Source organism: Macaca thibetana, chromosome 12 (genome assembly GCF_024542745.1).
Source record: "Macaca thibetana thibetana isolate TM-01 chromosome 12, ASM2454274v1, whole genome shotgun sequence".
NCBI classification, from domain to species: domain Eukaryota; kingdom Metazoa; phylum Chordata; class Mammalia; order Primates; family Cercopithecidae; genus Macaca; species Macaca thibetana.
In genome coordinates, this window is record NC_065589.1 from 95,519,735 (window position 1) to 95,541,144 (window position 21,410).

General features: G+C 35.4%; 1 non-coding gene and 1 pseudogene across 1 annotated transcript; one reads left to right on the forward strand and one right to left on the reverse strand.

Moving 5' to 3' along the window:
- The window catches only part of LOC126932339 (alpha-internexin-like), a 96,202-nt pseudogene that overhangs the window by 69,368 nt on the left and 5,424 nt on the right, over positions 1 to 21,410 (forward strand).
- LOC126933213 (U6 spliceosomal RNA) lies at positions 5,987 to 6,093 on the reverse strand. Its single transcript, XR_007718461.1, has one exon. It is a non-coding gene; the product is annotated as a U6 spliceosomal RNA (small nuclear RNA).

Below are 21,410 nucleotides of genomic sequence, written 5' to 3' on the forward strand. Positions count from 1 at the left end.
TGATTGGAGTACCTGAAAAAGATGGGAAGAATGCAACCAAGTTGGAAAACATGCTTCAGGATATTATCCAGGAGAATTTCCCCGACCTAGTAAGTACATTTTTAATATGTTCACATATTTACATAAAGGGAAGCTCATCATACTCAAAGTGGACATCTCAGCAGAAACTCTATAAGCCAGAAGAGAGTGGGGGCTAATATTCAACATTTTTAAAGAAAAGAATTTTCAACCTAGAATTTCATATCCAAACAAACTAAGCTTTATAAGCAAAAGAGAAATAAAATCCTTTCCAGACAAGCAAATGCTGAGGGATTTTGTCACCACCAGGCCTGCCTTGCAAGAGCTCCTGAAAGAAGCACTAAATATGGAAAGGAAAAATCAGTACCAGCCACTGCAAAATACACCAAAATATAAAGGCCAATGACACTATGAAGAAACTGCATCAACTAGTGTGCAAAAATAACCAGCTAGCATAATTATGACAGGATCAAATTCACACATAACAATATTAACCTTAAATGTAAATGGGCTAAATGCCCCAATGAAAAGACATGTACTGGCAAATTGAATAAAGAGTCAACACCCATCTGTGTACTGTATTCAGGAGACTCATCTCAGGTGCAAAGACACACATAGCCTCAAAATAAAGGGATGGAGGAAAATTTAGCAAGCAAAAAAAAAAAAAAAAAAAAAAAAAAAAAGCAAGAGATGCAATCTTAGTATCTGGCAGAACAGACTTTAAACCAACAAAGATTAAAAACAAAGATGGGCTTTACATAATGGTAAAGGAATCAATTCAACAAGAAGAGCTAACTATCCTAAATATATATGCACCAAATACAGAAGCACCAAAATTCATAAAACAAGTTCTTAAAGACATACAAAGAGAGTTAGACTACCACACAATAATAGTGGGAGACTTTAACACCCCACTGTCAATATTAGACAGATCAACGAGACAGAAAAGTAACAAGGATATTCAGGACTTGAACTCAGCTCTGAATCAAGTGGACCAAATAGACATCTACAGAACTCTCCATACCAAATCAACAGAATATACATTCTTCTCAGTGCCACATGGCACTTATTCTAAAATTGACATATAATTGGAAGTAAAGCACTCCTCCTCAAATGCAAAAGAACTGAAATAATAACCAGCAAGTTCTCAGACCACAGTGCAATTAAATTAGAACCTAGGATTAAAAAACTCACACAAAACCACACAACTATATGGAAATTGAACAACCTGCTCCTGAGTGACTCATGGATAAATAATGAAATTAATGCATAAATCAAGAAGTTCTTTGAACCCAATAAGAACAAAGAGACAACATAATAGACTCTCTGGGACACAGCTAAAGCAGTGCTAAGAGGGAAATTTATAGCAGTAAATGCCCACATCAGAAAGGTAGAAAGATCTCAAATTGACACCCTAACATCACAATTAAAAGAGCTGGAGAAGCAAGAGCAAACAAATCCAAAAGCTAGCAGAAGACAAGAAATAACTAAGATCAGAGCAGAAATGAAGGAGATAGAGATGTGAAAACTCTTCAAAAAAATCTATGAATCTAGCAGCTGGTTTTTTGAAAAAAATAACAACATAGATAGACTGCTAGCTAGACAAATAAAGAAGAAAAGGGAGAAGAATCAAATAGACACAATAAAAAATGATAAAAGGATGCCACAACCAACCTCACAGAAATACGGACTACCATCAGAGAATACTATAAACACCTCTATGCAAATAAACTAGAAAATTTAGAAGAAATGGACAAACGTCTGGACACATACACCCTCTCATGATTAAACCAGAAGAATTTATATCTCTGAATAGACCAATAACAAGTTCTAAAATTTAGGTAGTAATAACCTACCAACCAAAGCAAGCCCAGGACCAGATGGATTCACAGCCAAATTCTATTAGAGGTACAAAGAGGAGCAGGTACTATTCTGAAACTATTCAAACAGTTGAAAAGAAGGGGCTCCTCCCTAACTTATTTTATGAGGCCAGCACCATCCTGATACCAAAACCTGGCAGAGACACAACAACAAAAAAAGAAAACTTTAGGCCAATATCCCTGATGAACATCAATGCAAAAATCCTCAATTAAATACCGGCAAACTGAATCTAGCGGCACATCAAAAAGCTTATCCACCATGATCAAGTCAGCTTCATCCCTGGGATGCAAGGCTGGTTCAACATATGCAAATCAATAAATGTAATCCATCACATAAACAGAACCAGTGACAAAAACACATGATTATCTCAATAGATGGAGAAAAGAACTTTGATAAAAATTCAACATCCCTTCATGTTAAAAACTCTCAATAAACTAGGTATTGATGGAACATATCTCAAAATAATAAGAGCTGTTTATGACAAACCCACAGCCAATATCATACTGAATGGGCAAAGGCTAGAAGCATTCCCTTGAAAACTGGCACAAGACAAGAATGCCCTCTTTTATTACTCCTATTCAACATAGTATTGGAAGTTCTGGCCAAGGCAATCAGGCAAGAGAAAGAAATAAACGATATTCAAATAGGAAGAGAGGAAGTCAAATTGTCTCTGTTTGCAGACAACATGATTCTATACCTAGAAAACCCCATCATCTCAGCCCCCAAAACTCCTTAAGCTGATAAGCAACTTCAGCAAAGTCTCACGATACAAAATCAATGTGCAAAAATCACAGGCATTACTATACACCGACAATAGACAAGCAGAGAGCCAAATCATGAATGAACTCCCATTCAAAATTGCTACAAAGAGAATAGCAATAGCAACAGATAACAAAGGAAGTGAAGGACCTCTTCAAGGAAAACTACAAATCACTGCTCAAGGAAATAAGAGAGGAAACAAACAAATGGAAAAACATTCCATCCTCATGGATAGAAAGAATCAATATTGCGAAAATGGCCATACTGACTAAAGTAATTTATAGTTTTAATGCTATTCTCATCGAACTACCATTGACATTTTTCACAGAATTAGAAAAAATTACTTTAAATTTCACATGAAATGAAAAAGAGCCTGTATAGCCAAGACAATCCTAGGCAAAAAGAACAAAGCTGGAAGCATTAGGCTACCTGACTTCAAACTATATTACAAGGCTACAGTAACCAAAGCAGCATGGTACTGGTACCAAAACAGACATATAGACCAATGAAACAGAACAGAAATAACACCATGCATCTACTGCCATCTAGTCTTAGACAAACCTCACAAAAATAATGAAGAAAGGATTTCCTATTTAATAAATGGTGCTGGGAAAACTGGCTAGACATATGCAGAAAACTGAAACTGGACCTCTTCCTTACACCTTATACAAAAATTAACTCAAGATGGATTAAAGACTTAAATGTAAAACCAAAAAGCATAAAAACCCTAGAAGAAAACCAAGGCAATACCATTCAGGACATAGGCATGGGCAAAGACTTCATGACAAAAATGCCAAAAACAATGGCCAAAATTGACAAATAGGATTTAATTAAACTAAAGAACTTTTACACAGCAAAATAAGGTATCATCAGAGTGAACAGGGATCCTATAGAATGGGAGAAAATTTTTGCAATCTACTCGTCTGACAAAGATCTAATATTTAGAATCCACAAGAAACTTAAACACATTTATAAGAAAGCAACAAACAACCCCATCAAAAAGTAGGCAAAGGATATGAACAGACACTTCTCAAAAGAAGACATTTATGCAGTCAACAAACATATGAAGAAAAGTTCAACATCACTGATAATTAGAGAAATGCAAATCAAAACCACATTGAGATACCATCTCACACCAGTCAGAATGGCGATTATTAAAAGGTGAGGAAACAACAGATGCTGGCAAGGCTGTACAGAAATAGGAATGTTTTTATACTGTTGGTGGGAATGTAAGTTAGTTCAAACATTATGGAAGACAGTGTGGTAATTGCTCAAGGATCTAAAACCAGAAATACCATTTGACCCAGCAATCCCATTGCTGGGTATATACCCAAAGGAATACAAATCATTCAACTGTAAAGACACATGCACAAGTATATTTACTGCAGCACTACTTACAATATCAAAGACGTGGAACGAACCCAAATTCCCATCAATGGTAGACTGGATAAAGAAAATGTGGTAGAAGTACATCATGGAATACTATGCAGCCATAAAAAGGAATGAGATCATGTCTTTGCAGGGACATAAATGAAGCTGGAAGCCATCATTCTCGGCAAACTAACACAAGAACAGAAAACTAAACACTGCATGTTCTCACTTATAAGTGCAACTTGAATGATGAGAATACATAGACACAGGGAGGGAAACAACACACGCTGGGGCCAGTCGGGGGTTGAGGGAAGAAGCAAGTGAGAGTATTAGGACAAATAGCTAATGCATGCAGGGCTTAAAACCTAGATGATGGGTTGATAGGTGCAGCACACCACCATGGCACATGTATACCTATGTAATAAACATACGCATTCTGTACTTGTATCTCGAAACTTACAGTTAAAAAAAATGCTTTATCAACCACATACTGGCAATGTCATAAGTGACCTTTAAAAAATGGAAATGGTCGCCTCCAGTCTAGGATTTAGAAAGGTCAATGGGCAATTTAAAATTAAAAAAACTGGTATATTTTTACAACTTGTCTATAGAGACAATCTATTTTTTACTCTACTATGTAAACTTCCACTGGACTCTTTTAGACTCAACAGAATAGTGTTTTTTTTAGTGATAATAGATCACACAGAATCAAAATAGTTGAGAAAACTTTAACAATGGCGAACAATTATATAGCACATTTAATTAATGTCATTTATTCATCATTGTAGCCCATGAGGCAACCACTTTTATACAATGAAGATGATAAAATAGTCAGTGAGTTAACTCCTAGTGATTCTACCACTGGCCATAAATTTGTCTTGGAAATGATGCAGTAAAAGCTCTCTCAGATATTTATTTTAACAGAGGAATTTTAGATAGAGAAAATCCTGGAAGGAGGAAATGGGCAGCTGCAAAATTTAAGGAAGGCACAGAACAAAAAAAGAAAAGGGCCTTTTAAGAAACTTGCATTGTGAAGTGTGAAGGTGTGTGTGCATGTGTCCGTGTGCGTGTTATCAATGGTGGTGGTGTTGGTGGGACGCTATTGGACCACATTGCCACCTGCCTTTAGACCACACGCTAGGGATGAACTCACTGGAGCTTCAGGCCACTCTTCTGGCGGCCAGCCCCCAGACTCTCTTTTCCTCTCCAAATCTTATCAGTGATTGTAACATGTTGTTGTATAGTACAGTTTTTACGAAGTCAAGTTCTCCTTTACATACTCACATCAAGTATTTGATAAAAACTGTTCAACTTGAGCACATTTTTCTTATTAAAAATAGTAAGTATTAAGATTATTTTTGCATGAATATGAGATGTTTCATGCTGAAAGAGATTATTACTCCTCAATAAGCATTTTAATTATAAGGTGCTAGCTGAAAGACAAAGCAGACGTTTTGTAAGACGCTGTTCTTTTTCTATATTTCTTTTAAAAATAATGTTTAATATTTCTGATTAAAATATTAAAAAGTATGAAGAATAAAATGAAATATTACCTCTGATTCCAGCCTCCAGAGATAACTACTATTAATATTTTGGTGTATTTCTTTGTCCGGGTGTGAGTATATGTGTATATTGACCTGCTCTATACTATACGTATAATTTTATATCCCACTTTCTTACTCCACCAATATATGAATTTTTCAGGAATTCAATGCTATTTTAAAATACTATTAATTCATTTTATATTTATTGCTTAAATATATCTCTACCTAGAGATATGCATTTATCTATTGTTTGTTTTATACTATAAATAAAGCTATGATAAAAGTCTTTGAACATAAACTTTAGTCAGCAAAAACTGTGGCTATTTTGGTCTGTTTTTTGAATCTCATAAAAATGCTTCCAGTGCTGTATTTTCTCTTTTTTAAAAAATACTTTTTCTTTTTTTTCTTATTTAAAAAGTATGGAATGCTTCACAAATTTGTATATCAACCTTGCACAGGGGACATGTGAATCTTCTCTGTGTCATTCCAATTTTAGTATATATGCTGTCAAAATGAGCACAAGTGCCTTATTTTCTTCAATTTGCTCTATAGAATACAAATTCACTGGTCAATAGATGTTTCACTATTTAAAAGATTAAATTGTGAAATAAGTTTGTGAAATGTTGAATTCAACAAAGATACAAATTTTTTTCTACAGGACTCCTCAGAGCCTTTAGTATGCAAATATGTGCTGAAAATTATTAAAAGAGAGCTCAGGTATGCAAGGCACCACTTTTCCAAAGATCACAGAGTGATTGTTCAATGGAATTTTGGTTTGGAAAATATTAAATGTGATTCTGTCTTTTGATTCAGAAGAGTTGTATCAGTTATTTTAGTTGGGGTAACACAAGGCTATGCTGCAATAGCAAAAGCACTGAAATCTCTATAGTTTAATACAACAAAAGTTTATCCCTTGCTCATGTCATAGTATATAATAGAAACTCTTATGTGTTTCTATTCCCAAATAGTGTCCCAGGGGCCCAGCCTGCTTCCAAATTCTAACTCCACCAGCTCTTTTTTTTTTTTTTAAACCATCTGCATGAGATTGCATGTGGAGGAGCACACCTGTTCTTCTTTCTCCAATGTTTAATTGGTAAGAATTAGTCATATGCCTAGACCACTTAGATTCAAGGGACTGAAAGATTATGGAGCACATAAACGTTTGATGAACAGTAACAGTCTTTGCTCCTACCTTTAAAAAAAAAAAAGTAATAGACATTGGATTTTGTTGAATGCCTATTTGGAAACTGCTGGGATAATAATATTTTAAAGCTTATTAATATTATGATCCTGCTTACTAAATATCCTAATATCAAACTCTTCATAGTCATAAAATAAATCCTTTGCTAAGATGAGAAAGCATTACCTTAGTGTTCTTTTGAATTAGATTTGATGGTATTTAAACCTAGGATTTTGTATCTATATTCATGAACAAGATGGGTTTACAATTTTCTTATCCATTGCTTTTTGTTAGAGATTGTTATCAGGGTTTATTATGGAAAGTTTTATATATATGTATTTTTAAGTAAACTTTTTATTTTGAAATACTTGTACGTTTACATGCAATGAATCCATGCACTCATTTTTTGGTTTCTCTAATGTTAACATTTTGCAAAACTATACTGCAATATAAAAACCAGTATATTGGCATTGTTACAGCCAAGATAAAGAACATCTCCAGTACCACAAAGATTCCTTGTGTTGCACTTTTATGTCTGTACCCACTTCCCACTTGTCCCCACTTCCCTCTTGCCCCCACTCCCTTCTTAATCCCTCATAACAACTAACTGTTCTCCATTTCTATAACTTTGTCATTTTAAGAATATTTTATAACTGGTATCATAGAGTATATAAACTTTGGATATTGACTTTTTCTTTTTAAAATTATTTTAAAATACCCATTTTATTTCTGTTTTTTGTGTTGTTACATGGGTGTATCAGTTTGTTTGCACACTGCTATAAAGAACTGCCCAAGACTGGGTAATTTATAAAGGAAAGAGGTTTAATTGACTCACATTTCCACATGGCTGGGGAGGCCTCAGGAAACTTACGATCATGGTAGAAGGCGAAAGGAGAGTAAGGACCTTCTTCACATGGCTGCAGGAGAGAGAAGAGTAAGGAGTGAAGGGGGAAGAGCCCCCACCAGATCTCATAAGAACTCACTATCACAAGAACAGCATGGTGGAAAACCACCCTCATGATCCAATCACCTCCCACCAGGTCTCACCTTAGGCAGGTGGGGATTATCGGGATTACAATTGAAGATGAGATTTGGTGGGGACACAGCCAAATCCTATCAATGGGTGTATTGCATACTGGTGGAGACTGGGCTTCTAGTATACCCATCACCCCAATACTGAACATTGTACCCAATCGATAATTTTTCAACTTTTATCCCCTTTCCACCATCTCCCATTTTGGAGGCCCCAGTGTCTATTATTTTTATCTTTATGTTCATGCATACCCATTGTTTAGCTCCCACTTATAAGTAAGAACATGTGATATTTGATTTTATGTTTCTGAATTAGTTCACTTATGATTATGGCCTCCAGCTCCATCTGTGTTGCAGCAAGGGACACGGTTTCATTCTTTTTAATGTCTGCATATGTCTGTGGCGTAAATGTACCACATTTTCTATGTCCAGGATTGGCTTTTTTACTCAGGATAATTCTCTGGAGATTCCTACAGGTTGTTGTGTTTATCAATAATTTGTTCCTTTTTATTGCTTAATAGCAGTCTATGATAGGTGTGCATCAGTTCGTTTAATTATTATGCACCCAGTGAAAGGACATCCGAGTTGTTTTCAAGTTTTGGCTATTACAAACAAGCTACTATGAACACTTGTATAAAGGTTTTGGATGAACATAAGTTTTCATTTCTCTGTTATAAATGCATGTGGCTGAAATTGCTGGGTTGTATAACAGTTGCATGTTTAGTTTTTTGAAGAAACTGCCAAATTGTTTTGTAGAGTGACTACACTGTTTCATAACTCCACCAGCAGCATATGAGTGATCGAGTATCTCATTATCCTTGACAGTATTTACTGCTATCACTTTCTGTTTCCATGTCAGCCACTCGGATAGGCATGTAATAATGTCTTATTGTTGTTTTAATTTGGATGTCCCCATGGCTAATTATATTGGACCAAATTTCCTATACTTATTTGCTATCTATTTACTTTCTTTGATGAACTATTTGTTCACTCATTTTTGCCTATTTTCTAGTTGTATTGTTTGATTTAGCTTTTTTTACTATTGAGCTTTGATAGTTCTTTATATATTATAGATACTAGTTCTTTGTCAGATATGTGGTTTACAAATACCTTCTTCCAGTATGTAACTTGTCTTTTCACTCTCTTAATATAATTTTTTCTCAGAGCAAAAGTTTTTAACTTTGATGGTCTAATTTATTAATATTTCCCTTTATAAATATGCTTCATTGTCAAGTCTAAAAACACTTTGCCGAGACCTGGAACCCAAACATTTTCTCATGTAATTTTTTTCCCCAAAATTTTATACTTGTACAATTTACCTTTAAGTCTATGATGCATTTTGAGTTAATCTGTGTAAGGTGTCAGGTTACACAAATTTGTGTAAGTGTAAAGTGTAAAGTTTGTGACAAGATTACTATTATTTTTGCCTATGAATGTCCAATTGTTCTGGCACTTTTTGTTGAAAAGACTCCATTGGTTTTTGCTTCTTTGTCAAAATTCAGTTGGACATATTTGTGTTGATCTTTTTATGGTTTCTCTCTTCTGTTCTTTTGATCTGTGTGTGGATTGCTCCATTAGTATCACACAGTCTTGACTACTGCAGCCAGACAAAAAGTCTTAAAATCAGGTAGACTCATTACTCTTATATTATTTTTCTTTTGCATTTTGTTTTTAACTATTCCACTTCTTTTGCCTTTTCATATTATTTTTTGAATAATCTTGTCTATATCTATGTCTATGAAAAATGAGTAGCGAGGCTTTTAATAGGAATTGCATTACACTTGCATATAAATTTGTGGAAAACTAATATTTTTACTATGTAAAGTCTTTTGATCCTTAAACTATATATCTCCAGTTCTTTAGATCATTGATTTCTTCCATCAGCATTGTTTTAAATATTTCATTGACATACATTTAGAAACATATCAGACAGTGTTATAATTTTGCTTCGATTGTCAAACATGATTTGGGAAAATTTAGAAAAGGAAACTACTGCATTTATCCATATTTTTATTTACAAAGTTCTTCCTTCTTGTTGCTTCAAGGATCCTACTTTTATCATTTATTTTCTGTTAAGAGAATTTTTTTTTAGCCATTCTTTTAGGGTAGGTCTGCTGAAGACAATTCTCTTAGTTTTGCTTCATCTGAGAATGTCTTGAGTTCCCCTTTATTGCTGAAGCATATTTTCTCCGTGTATATTATTCTCGGTAGATAGTTGTTTTCTTTCAGTATTCGAAAAACTGTGCCACTTCCTTCTGGCCTTCATAGTTTTTGATAAGAAACCCACCATCTCTGATTTACTATTTTTTAGTATAGGTAAGCTTTTGTCTCTATCTCATTACTTTTAGGGTTTCTTTGTTTATAGAATTTTGACTATGATGTTTTGTAGTATGATTTCATAGTATTTCTCCTGCTTAGGGTTTGCTTAGCTTCTTAATCTTTAGGCTATCTCTCTTGAAAAATTTGGGAAAATTTCAACTATTATTTCTTTGAGGTTGTCAGTTTCTTAGGAAACTAGAATATAGAGGCATAAAGAAAACCCAGGGAACTTATTACCATGTTGTTTCTTGAGTCCTGAAGGTCCTATTCAGTGTGCCTTCTTTTTTCAATTTTTGAGTTCACTAATGTTTGTCTTACATATAATGTCCAGAACTTTTAATTGTACTTAGTGAGAGGAATAAAAAAATGTATTTTTATTCCATATTCTCAGAATCTATATATGTTTTCTAGTTGTATCTCTTGAATATTTATTGCACATAGGATTACCTGTTCCCTAATACTTTGCAAGAGTTTTCTAATGAAATTAGTTGGCTGATTAACAAAAAATAAATCCAAAAGAATTTACTTCTCAAAATGTTAAAGATAATTTATAGTGAAGATTGTATCTGAATTGGGCTTGAAAAACTAAAACTCACAGGATAAAAACAGGTTAAATCCTTTCAGGTGTAAAGAACAGTAGGAGTCATCATACTAAAGAGCATCTTCTAAAAGTTAAGGCAAGACAAGAGTAGATTGAAAATAAGATTTTAAATTCCCAAATCTTAAATGCTTATACACCGTTGGTGGTAATAGAAATTAGTTTAGCCAATGTGGAAAGCAAGTTGGAGATTTCTCAAATAACTTAAAACAGAACTACCATTCAATCTAGCAACCTCATTACTTAGTAAATTACCCAAAGGAAAAAAATTGTTCTACCAAAAAGACACATAAAGTTGTATGTTCATCACAGCACTATTCACAATAGCAAATATATGGAATCAATCTAGATGCCCAAAAGTGAAGGATTGGATAAAGCAAATATAGTGTGTGTGTGTGTGTGTGTTTATATATATATATATATGTATGTGTGTATGTCATGGAATACTATGCCACCACAAAACATGAAATTATGTCCTTTGCAGTAATGTGGATGCACCTGGAGGTCATTATACTAAGCAAATTAACACAGAAATAGAAACCCGAATACTGCCTATTCTCACTTATAAGCAGGAGCCAAACATTGGGTACACATTGATATAAAGATAAGAACAATAAATACTGGGGACTACCAGAATGGAGAGGGAGGGAGAGGAACAAGGGCTGAAAAACTACCTAGTGAGTACTATGCTTACTACCTGGTGACAGGACCAGTCGAATCCAAGCCTCAGTGTTATAGAATATACCCATGTAACAAATCTGCAATCTAAAACAAAAACCTAAATCATCTTTAAAAAAGCCAAATAATGTTATAAAAATAAACAAATTAAACAAATCTTTATAATGAGAGAGAATAGAAGGTTTTTGGTTTTTTTGTTTGTTTGTTTTGTTTGTTTGTTTTCTGGCAGTATAGTAGATGAGCAATCTTCAGATGTTTTGTAGTGGAATAATTTTCTAACATAGCCATATCTAAAATTGAAAAAGAAAGAAGCAAAAATAATTTTTTCCCATTTCCCCCCCATTTTCATCAGGAAGGAAAATATTTTCCAGAAATGCTCCCTCTCAGCAGATTTTTATTTGTATTCTATTGGTCAAAATAGGGTCAAAGGGCCATGTCCTTAAACCTATCCCTGACAAAGACAATGCAGTGAACATTTTATTTACGGTCTTCCCTTCCCTACAGTTTTCTTTTTTTCTGATTTCTTTTTATTTAAAAAATTTATTTTAAATTGCATAGAGAAAGGGTTTCACTATGTTGATCAGGCTGGTCCGTAACTCCTGGGCTCAAGCAATCCTCCAATCTCTGCCTCCCAAAGTGCTGGGATTACAGGTATGAGTAACTGTGCTTAGTCCCCAATTTTCACTGTATGTTCTTCTATAGAAAAATATGTAATTCTTTAATTATAAAAATATTATATTTTTATAGACTAGTTGGTAAATATAAAAGAACATGTGAAAAAATAAAAATCAGCTATAATGCCATAACTAACAGATATTACAGATAATTTTTAGCTAACTTCAAATTGGATTTTATTTATTTGCCTTTAATGTGATATGTTTTCAATACTTTTGTAGGCAAATGCATATTTCACTGATCTCAGTCCTCACCACTGGTCATTTTACAGTACATTGTTTTCATTTTTGAGCTCTTAATTTGATTAATATTTTGAGTGGCTGAAATACACACCCATATACACACATACTCTTAAAGAATGGCATATAGGTAATATATTTTCCAAGCTCTTGAACGTTTAAGAATATTTGTGTTTCATTCATTAATATGTTCATTCCTATAACAATTATTTATTGAACATCCTCTATGTACCTGGCACAATGTTAAATATTAGACTTATAAGGGTTAATAGGACAGATATGGCCCATGCCCTCTTGGAGCTTTTAATTTACTAGGTAGCAGATATTTAAAACATAAAGGATATGAAGACAAAAAGGAGAGATAAGGGTGATTATATGGGTATGTAATTCAGAAGGAACAACATAATAACCTAGTTTGAGGATCAGAGAACGTTTTCACTTTAAAAAATTGCATTAGACTGAGACCTGAAATTTTAGCAGAAATGCAGAGTAGGAGGAAGAATATTCTGAGTAACAGAAACTCCATGAATGACGCATTGAGGTAGGAGCAGATGGCAAATTTGAGAGGCTGAAAGAGGACCAGTATACTTAAAACACTGAAAGTGAAGAGGAGTGGGACATATAAATCCTATAAAGAGTGGGTAAAAACTCAATTGTGGATGGTGGATGGCCATGTGAATCACTGTTGGGATTTGGTACATTGTTATAAGGGCAATGAAAATCCTTGAGAAGTTTTAATATGGAGATATGATTAATTATGCATTTCAAATAGATTACTCTAGATATTAAATTTACTTTCAAAATTCTGTATACATCTTCCTTGTCTTCTGCAATTTAATGTACAAAGTAGAAGTCTGAGGCTAACTTTAATTTTGTTCCTTTAAGTGTAGAATACATTTTTTCTAAATGTTTATAAGAAATTTATTTATTCTTGAAAAACACTGTCCAAGGATTCTTCTAGATATAGATTTTTTTTACTTATTTTTTTCTGGAACATATTGAATTATTTATATGCATGTATTTAGGACATTTTTAAAAGCTTGGAATGTTTTCTTTAGTTATATCTTTACTTATTGCTCCAATTCTTTTTTTTCTGTTTTTTCCCCTTGGGATCCTCTGTAAATTTTGAGACTAAATTTCTACTTTTTTCCCTATGCCTACCTTCATTTTCATTTGACACATACAAAATCTCTGACAAACACACAGATACTCATGGACATGCACATACATTTATTTACATATTGATATAGAAACACACATGTAGACACTTAGCAATTTTCATGAAAATTTAGGAGAGGTTCTGTCACGTGTGTTAGCCATTTTAGTCTGAAATTGCCATTCTCATTTTGGAAACTTACACCTGAAATCTACAGTGAAGATATAATCCATGCAGGAAAGGGGAAGATGGTACATAGAGAGGTTTGGAACTTTTTTAGTGGCATTGGGAATATTCCAAAAACTATCCTAAGTGAGTAAAGAAACAGAGTGTGACTTTGTTATCTGCTGAATTAAGGTCTTATTCAAAAGACAGAATTGCCTTCATGAAATGATAGAGACCATTAATTAGTCTCTCTTTAGGAATTCACCAACCATTCTAGTTCTGTAGCATTCTACTGTATTAAAAACCAACATCAGACGAAACAAAATACAAACATAACTTCTAGAAGAACAATTTTTATAAATCTTTTTGGGAACTCATTTTGGCAGACAGAAAGCTCTTCTAAAGTCTCACCCAACCTGAACAGACTTTTTCAGAAACCTATTTCCCTTTCTTCTCTCCAGGAAACAGAGAGAATAGTCTTTTCGAAAAATGTCCAAATTTCTTGATATATTGAGGACATGAGCTTCCTTAATTGATTTTCAGTCTCGTGCACCAGGTGTATATCCGCATTAAAAATTTTCTGCCTTAGCAGGACTTCTAAGTCTAGTCTCCTTCCATAGGCTCCTTTTTTTGGTGAAATATCATATAAATGACCTTTAATATGAAGGAATTATTAATATCTACAAAATTTTGCTTTTAAGTCACGTATGATTTTTTTCTTGCATGTTATACTTAGTTTGAAAGAAGTGGCCGGGCGCGGTGGCTCAAGCCTGTAATCCCAGCACTTTGGGAGGCCGAGACGGGTGGATCACGAAGTCAGGAGATCGAGACCATCCTGGCTAACACGGTGAAACCCCGTCTCTACTAAAAAATACAAAAAAAAAAAAAAAAAAAAAAATTAGCCAGGTGTGGTGGCGGGTGCCTGTAGTCCCAGCTACTCGGGAGGCTGAGGCAAGAGAATGGCGTGAACCCGGGAGGCGGAGCTTGCAGTGAGCTGAGATCCGGCCACTGCACTCCAGGCTGGGCGACAGAGTGAGGCTCCGTTTCAAAAAAAAAAAGAAAGAAGTATAGTGTCCATGTGGAGAACATGAACTGTAGAATTAGAAGCGTGGGCTGGGATCATTGCTTACTAGCTGGGTGAGCTTGGACAAGTGACAGGGTTTCTGTGCTTCAGGTTTTCCATCTGAAAAAAAAGAATCTCTTCATTTAAAGAGCTAATGTATTCAAGAACATGAAAGAGTACCTGAAACATACTGCTTTATATATGTACTTGTTATTGTTATTTTTAAGGTAATTGGCAATACAAATCTGTCCTTTTAAGTTGACTTGACAATGCCTCCTGAAGAAAAGAATTAAGTTCTTGATAAACATCAAGACTCAATAATAAAATTTAAAAATTCCTAAGTTATAAAGATTATTATTAAAAGAGACCAACTACTTTATTACTTTAAAATATTGATTAGCTTTTTTGAACTTATTTTATGTCTAAATACTCTTTATAAATCTTATATTCAGTAGAAATATGTCTTGAGTGGTCATCATCAAGAAAGATGACAACTTCTTGTAGAAATTTAACCCTTGGTACCCTTGGAAATTAAGCTTTAATTAGTTACATTTCCAGGGATATTTGGGTCTCATTTCTTTGTTTGTATTGTTTTGTTTTTCCAGTAAATGGCTTCTTAAGCTGTATTATCCCCTGCAGTGTCCATTGATTCAGAGAAATACCAACAATTAGAATTTATTGCTCTGATTTTGAACTGAATCTTGTGGCTGTTTTTATTGTAATTCAAGGCACTGTTTAATCCCTTTGCTTAGAAGCCATTGAAGTGAAAATGTTCATATTGCCGATTTACTTTGTGACAATGATGTATGGGAAGATTATTCTGCAAGAACCAGAAAATATGATACTTGTTGGAAGAAATTCAATGTCGCAACCAGTTGAAATAAAGAACACCCAATCCCACGTGCTAACAAAGTGGGGATTCCTTTCCAAATCTTTGTACTATGCAAAGGATACTTTTCTGGTGTGCCGAGAAGTTATCTCTGGGACTGTCACACTTGGAATTCCAGCAGATTACCCTATCATCAAGTCATCAGTATGCTGCTATTTGAATAAACACAGCTGTTGTTTTCCAAGAAATATGGCTAGGAGCAGCAAGGAAAAAAAGGGCAATTAGTGTTATTGAAATGAAGGGGTACTCAGGATGGCATATATATATTTATGAGAATTTTCGTTTCCGAATAGCCTATTTACCATGCTGTGACTTAACAGTGGGGGAGTAATGATCCCCTCTCCAAATCCTTGGTACTTTACTGCATTTTGCTATTTGCCTAATATTAATTACAAATAATTTTCATAATTAAAATAAATATATATATTTTAATTTCACATGACCTTGTGCTATCTTCTATCCACAAATCCTTGAAGTTTTGATGGCAGCATGTTCCAAAGACCTATATATAAGGATATATGAATAGGATAACCTATTTTAAAATTTATACTAATGATTTCAATATGTGGAGCAAAGATGTTATTGTCCTGGATCTGGGAATAAGGCTTGTTTTTAGAGGGTCAAGGGGAACCTTCAGCATGGTGTAATGCAGAGTGGTGGACCAGAAAGATGAGACTATTAACCAACAGTGTGGGCCCAGGCAAGGGATTCCGTCCCCTGGATCTCAGCTTCTTTATCTGTAAACTGTTGAGATTGGATGATATGACCTTTAAGGTCTCTTCAAATTCCATGATGCTTTGAACTTAGGTCTTTATTACTCTGGTCTGACACTCAATGCTGAACAACACATTTGTTACAGAGACCCATTGGAACTGGTGGTTGTCATCTTTATAAATAAACAAACATTCTGACTGTTTTTGTGCTTTCAGTATAAATGAAGACAAATAATGGGATGAGTTGTTAAGATCTTAGTGCTTTATTCACCTAAAGTAGTTTGTTTTGAATTTGTATATATATATATATGTCTGTTTGTTTGTATTTTTTTTTTTTTTTTTTTGAGATGGAGTCTCACTCTGTCGCCCAGGCTGGAGTGCAGTGGCGCGATCTCAGCTCACTGCAAGCTCCTCCTCCCGGGTTCATACCATTCCCCTGCCTCAGCCTCCCTAGTAGCTGGGAGTACAGGCGCCCGCCACCACGCCCGGCTAATTTTTTGCATTTTTAGTAGAGACGGGGTTTCACCGTGTTAGGCAGGATGGTCTCGATCTCCTGACCTCATGATCCACCCGCTTCAGCCTCCCTTGAATTTGTATATTCTTAAATCTTTAGTCTACGGTTAAGAACTCTGGTTCAGGGGTATTGGTTTGGCAAGTGTAAGGGGGATTGGGGAGAAGATTGGAGAAGTATATTAAGGTTCTGTTATTTCTGGGGTAAAAAATAAGAAGATGCCAGGAAAAAGAAACTGAAGTTAGAGGCAATGACTTTTGTTTAGAAGGTCAATGCTGTGGTGCATTTTAAAACCATCTCATTTAAAAAGTACAGAGAGTACACCAGCACCCACTAGCTTGGTGGCTGTGGTTGCATTAGCATCTTGTCCAACAGCCACGATAACCAAGCTATGTATCTTCCTTTTATTTTCTCTCAAGAGGGAGTTGATCTCCAATTTGCAAGTAAGTCTTCGAAATTTAGTTCAGTTAAGCCCAAGGATTTTAAAGACATCTCATACACAAAATGACACACATCAAGGGTGTGGGTATGTTGTTTTCCAGTGTTTCTAAGTAGGTGTGAAGGAAAACCTCATTTAAACTCTATTGAGAAATCAACAAAAGCCTTAAAACAAGAATAATGAAGCAGCATGAGTAATGTTCAGGGTCTATACTGAGACAAGGATGACGAGGGCATTGGTTCTTCAGTCAGAACAGCAACTGTCTATGCAATGTCTGAGGTCTGACTGTGCGACCTTGGGCCCAGCCACGAAATACCGTCACCCAAACCCAACTTCCCCCTCATTAACAGTAACAACACATAGCAGTTTAGTGCTTTATGGTTTCAGAGCTCTTTTGCATGTATTATCTCATCTCTGGTCCATTTTTAGGATGGTGTTAGCCTTACCTCATGCCCCAGCATTTCATCATGTCTTTGGAGACATTGCAGCTTAGCTGATAGGTCTGATTTTTCTCCTTATGCTTTGGGTAACCTCTGGAAGGGGTAAAGGTTATGTTTTGGCTAGTAGTTTAAACAAATAACAAAGTTGGACTGAAATGGAAAGTTTCTAGTGAGATCAAAGAATACGACATAAGGGATAAAATTAAGCATGGTTTATGCAGTGGTGGCTTCTCTCATTAGGGCTGTCAGACAAACTGTTCCCACTCATTTTCTCACTTGGCCCTCATGGGAACCCCCTGGAGGTAGGAGCATTTATTATTATTCCTAGTGTACAGATGAGGAAACAAACACTTGGCCATTTATATAGTTTATAGAAGTCACAGGGCCAATGACAGAGCCTAGTTCTTTTGCCTCTTAGGCCAATGCTCTTTCTTCCATACCCCAGTGCCTCTCTAGGTATAAGATCACTTCTCAAGTTTGGACATTTTCTTGTATACATCACTTTCCTCCCCCGAATTAACAGAGAGGTAATAAATTTCAGAGGAGAGCTGGGACTAAAGATGCAGTCTTCACTCTGTCGCTGGGTTCTCTTTTTTTCCCTTAAAGTGAAGAGAATTCCTGTTTCTTTTGTACATTGAGGTCCATGCTACTTTTTGAGTCCTATAGACAGAGGAGTATTAGACACTCATAGAACTCTTTTTGCTATTGCTTCTCATTATGTTGTTGTGGTTAATGTCTTGATGTTCAGTATTATGAAACACATTGTCTTGAAACTTGTCCACTCAAAAGCCATCACCTACTGCTTCTTTGGTTGTGGGCTCCATGGACTTTAAAAGATCATTGAATGATGAAAGCAAGAAAGTTGGAGAATGAAGAGGTCTGTTAGGCAGTTTTCTACCTTCAACGTGCCTGTGGAGATGCTGGGTGAGTAATGTAAGAGAACAGGTGAACGGCACATGCGGCGGGGGGGCGGGGGGGGGGCTCCTCTCAGGGTGTCATTGTTACTTTTGTCTGTTTTCATTTTTGTTTTTTCTTTCATTCTTAGAAAGGTAGGTCCTGTGTGCCAGGTAGGGCATGGCAACAGGAGTCTAGAATTTAGGAGAATGGAGAGGCTACAGTTGGACCTAGTTAGTGTTTTCAAGATCTTGTCTTGACCACTGTCTGAAGTTAGTGGAATTGGATCTGGACAGAATATGAAAATCCCAGCCAAGAGGGTCAGGTATTACTCAAAAAATCTGTGCATTTGCCTAGGACTAGAAAACTTTTTCCATTCCTCACTGGCAGGTCAACTGATCTTCTTGATATACTTTAATCCAGTCTTAGGAACAAGCATCAGTGACTCTGGCTAAAAGCTCTAGGTAAGCAATAGATAAACTTTTGGCAGTAATGTCATTATTGGTATTTGAGTCAGTTGTTAGTGGCATTTATTATCCCCAGCCCCAAATCCTTCATTTAGCTTTTATGTGTTTTTTTTTAGTTTTACTTTCCTGGATTCTTTTCTTCTCTTCAATTGTCGTAAATCAGTAACAGTTGAACTACACTGTCAAAATACAGTATTTTTTTTTTAAATGAATGAAGCTCTTTGTTAAGGAATGGTTCTTTCTCTAATGCAAATAATTACTTTCTAATTGTTCTGTAAGATTATACTTTACTGCATATATTTTTAAAGCAGGTAGCGCCTGCAAAGTAATCATCTTATTTACCATTTTTAAAATTAAGTAGCAAGTATATGGGACAATTCCAACTAAATAAAAAAAAATTCAATAATGGAAATAGAGTAAGGACAAGGGGGAACATATATTACACAAAGCAAAACTATTTTGAAACACAGCATCTTATGTGGCCTTCCTTAGATTTTAGTGGCTTTTTGAAAAGATGGCTCCACACCTTGATTTACTACTCATCCCAAAGTCTAAATCCAAGGTTGCTCTTGGAACATTTCCTCTTCAAAGCATTCTTATTAGGAGCTGAGAGCACCCAAAGAGAGTGGTGAACATTTAAAGCATAGAGCATATAATGTAGCTGCACTAATATGAAACAATTGTTCTGTATTAGACTCCAGAGATTGAATTATACAATTCATATCTAAGTGAAAGATGAGCGCCATATTAAGCATATTTCCCCATCTCTGAAAGCAGGCAGAAAACTTACAAATGCATCTCAACAATCTTCTCCAAAGAGCATTCTTACTGGTCTGAAGCTATGGAGCACTCTGTTCTCTCTTGAATGTACTTTATTATCAATTCTTAAGCAGTTGAAAGGAGGCCTTGAATCTGAACCTATCCCACAATGCCCTTTATGTAGTGTGACTCTCAGAGGCCCCTGCTGCCCACACTTTGGCAAAGACTCATTTAACTTGATAGGCTTATGTATTCTACTCTTCCTTTCAACAGGAGTGGCTGGAGCAGGGTAGAGGTAGAAGATGATTCCATGTAATGGATCCAATTACAAAGACTTTTGGAGGAGTGCTGAGAAGAGGTTATATTTGGTGGGAGGAATAATCCTTTAGAATATGGTATGGCCCAATATCGGTCCTGGAAATAATCCTATCTATAGGAGACAGTTCTACTTCATTTAGAATTTAAAGGATGGAACATTCATAAAAAATTTTACATTGAAAATTTAATCCCAGCCTGGGGCTTGAGGAGCTAATTTCATCCCAGGTCTCTCTGCTCTACCATTACTGCTTTCTCCCACTTTATCAGGAAAATTTTGTAATACCTTTGTGCAATTAAGAGATACTGAGCTTTGTGCAATTAAGAGATACTGACTGGCAATTATTGGCTCATTCTACATACCAACTTAATGGCCAGAGATTCTTTGGTTTTAATATCTAGCGAGTTTTACATGAGGCCACAGAATCAACTCTTAATTCATTCAGTAGTAATAGTTCAGTACTATCTTGGTGGTGTATATTATTTGTAGAGATCACAATTTTATGACTTGGGACTTGATCAGGGCTTAGAAAAGTTGGTGGGGTTTCTGAGTGAGTAGTCAATAGTCCCAAGAATTGACAGACACATGGGGAAAGGAACAGAAGTTGTGGCAGACAATCATAGAAATGAAGAAAAGACAGAAAGAACAGGGAACAAGAAAGAAGTGAATGGTGGGAGTGGTGGATGTCCCTAAATCATCTCATACTGCTGTGCTGGAGCCAGTTTTGAAAGGCTCACCGAAGCTGATTATAGTTTTCTTTTGAACTCTGTTCTGTGATTTTGTTTTGGTAACTTCAAATTGGCACAGTGGAAGCATTTACACCATAGATATTGGTGAATACTACAAATCAGGGCTTTTTTTTTTTTTTTTTTTTTTTTTTTTTTTTTTTTTTTTTCCTCCAGGGAGCTAGTTGTTCAATATTTACCAGCATACTATGACCTTAGATATTTCTTTGTGATACAAGAAGCCTAAATTATCAAATGTGTCATAGCAGGAGAGAGTTTGGGAGACACTGGATTAGTTGGGCAGGGGCCAGTTCCACGAATAGAAATGACAAACTGGAGTTTCTATTCCCATAGTTGACTGAAATGAGAAGCAGGTCAAGGTATGGACAGAAGAGGTCAAACTAGTTGAGAAAGATGTATTGTAGGCATTTTGCAGAAAGCAGGAGCAGTCCTATTTAGCACTCATAACAGATGAATAAATGGTGGTTGGGAGAGGTTAAATCTGTATATCACACAAGTTAGAACCAATTATAATTTATTTTACCCAAAGTCCTAATTTCTAACCCCCACACTATAGGG